Source organism: Rhea americana, unplaced genomic scaffold (genome assembly GCF_003343005.1).
Source record: "Rhea americana isolate MKP2758 unplaced genomic scaffold, rheAme1 scaffold_108, whole genome shotgun sequence".
Classification (NCBI taxonomy): domain Eukaryota; kingdom Metazoa; phylum Chordata; class Aves; order Rheiformes; family Rheidae; genus Rhea; species Rhea americana.
In genome coordinates, this window is record NW_028185128.1 from 2,325,084 (window position 1) to 2,327,253 (window position 2,170).

Here is a 2,170-nt window from a genome sequence, read left to right on the forward strand (position 1 = left end):
GGTAGTGGCGGCGGCTGCCCTGGTGGGGGAGGCGGCGGAGGAGGAGGCGGAGGAGGAGGAGGAGAAGAAGAAGGGTAAGGCTGACCCCGCCGAGGCGGGCCTGGTGCCGCTTCCCCGGGCTGGTTTCCTGGCGGGGCTGCCCCCATCCCCCGGGGGCTGCAGAGGGAGGCGCGGGGGGCTGGCCCGGCCCGCAGGCCCGAGAGGGGCCGGGGGCCCGAGGCCGCTGACCCGGCGGCTCCCGGAGCCCCTGTCCTCGCCCCGGGCTTTGCCAGGGCGAGGGGAAGGGAGGCCTCTGCACGGGGGTTGGGGGGGGACGGGGGGCAGCCCCCAGCGTCCCGCTCATCCCGGCCCGGTGAGAATCAGCCCCCTTGGCAGGGAGGGAAGGGGAAGCTGCCGCCCGGCGGGGTGTCCAGCGAGAGGTGGAAAGTTATTTTCCTTCACGAGGCGCCGAAGCTTCCCCCATGCGGGGAGGGATCCGGGTGCGTGTGTCGGAGGGAGCGGGGCACCCCGCTGAGCTGCGTCCCGCGGGCAGAAACGGGCTTCCCCGGCGCCGGCGGGAGAGGAAGCAGCTTGCCAGCAGGCTGGGCTTGCCTCGCCGGGGGACGGGGGTGGCCTGGCGCCTGGCAGGTGACAGGTGTGAGTGCGCGGGGCCACACTCCGCCATTTGAGGATGAGTAACGAAGTGTCAGAGGTGCGATTTTTGGTGTGTGGTGTCTTTGGGGGGGTTGGCTGAGTTTGATTCCATATATAGTATATTTGGGACGTTAGTTTCCATTATTCGAGTCAGTTTAATAGTTGAGTAGAAATTCTTGAAATGTTTCTGATAAGAGGGGTTTTGAAGAGAAGAGATGGATACAGTTTCACTTCTTTTCTGTTTTATCCCTCTGTAAGACCTGGGAACACTGTGCAGAGGTTTCTTGTACTTTGTCTCATTCATTGAAAAGCTCATGTTAAAAAATTAAATGCTAAGTCCTGTTAGATATTGTAAGGCCTTCAGGGCAGGGACTCTGTGTTCTTTGCACTTCACCTAGTAGCACAGCGGGCCATGGTTTATGCCCAAGACATCTAGGTGTTTCCATATTAGTGGTAGCAAGCACAAATGAAAAAAAATACAATCAGAAAACAACACGTTTGAAACCTAATCCTTGCTGTGCATGGGTTTTTGGTGCCTTGATTTTAAGGTATTTGACTGACTGAATAAAACTGTTTCTGAAGTTTTAACCATAGAACAATGAGAATGGTGTTGTATATAATACTTGGTAGTCTCACTTATGTAGATGTTTAAAAAGTGTATATTAAATACTGAGTCATTCTAAAAGGCTATTCAGGTTTTTTTTTTGTGTGTCGTAACTTTAGACACTGTAAAATTGTATTGCAGATGGGCTATAATAGCAGGCTAGCAACTCCATAGCAATGGCACTGTGTTTATGATTGGCTTTGATTTCCTGAAATCAGAAATAGTTTTCACTTTAGCTAATGATCTCCCAGATAACCAGGCATTTGTATTTTATATGAATATATTTCAGTTATTCTTTTATTTGGATGATTGTAACTGGGTTTTGTCATACCTCAGAATTCGAATCTTGTATATACCCTTGGTAAGAGGGAAGTTCTGCTGACGAATTAGGAGACACATGTCATCAGCTTCAGTAAGTTCTGCCATTTTATTTAAATGAAAGTTTCAGTCACTTGTGGCTGTTAATTTTATCCATATAGTAAATCTATGGAGGCTCATCCATATAAATACTACCTTGAATGGTAGTGTAGCAGGATAAACACTGAGCTGATTTTCAATTGAAAAAAAAAAAGAGAGAGAGAGAAAAGTCCTTTTTCTAGTGCTCCTTCACAGAAGAGCCTAGAAGTGGCAAAAAAAAAAAAGAGAGAGAAAGAAGCTGTAGAAGGAGATACTCTTTAGAGTTTGGGTCATCCCAGTTTGGTGACTGAAAGAGGCTTGGTAAAGCATTCCCTGTTATTATTACATGTAGGAGTGGTGCCATATTTTTGCTATATTACCCTTCCTTACACCAGCTTCTGAAGACTTTGTGAAATGTAAACTGTTTTCCTTTTCAACAACGAGAGAAGCTAGGGTTTTTATATCTCCTGATATAAAAATAGAATTCTTGAAAAGGACTGATTTTCCTATGAGAGTATCCCAGTAGAAATTTCTTCT

At 48.0% G+C, this 2,170-nt stretch overlaps 1 protein-coding gene across 3 annotated transcripts in view; it reads left to right on the top strand.

The window, feature by feature from the left end:
• The first annotated feature begins 6 nt into the window (after positions 1-6).
• Positions 7-2,170, top strand: part of TAB2 (TGF-beta activated kinase 1 (MAP3K7) binding protein 2) — a 68,267-nt gene continuing 66,103 nt past the window's right edge. For 2 of the 3 annotated variants that reach the window (XM_085310650.1, XM_085310666.1), the window contains exon 1: positions 7-74. The gene's annotated coding sequence lies outside the window, so the exon portion shown is untranslated. Of the gene's footprint in view, positions 75-353; positions 692-2,170 lie in introns of those variants that run through there. The other variant, XM_085310658.1, reaches the window with a different exon arrangement.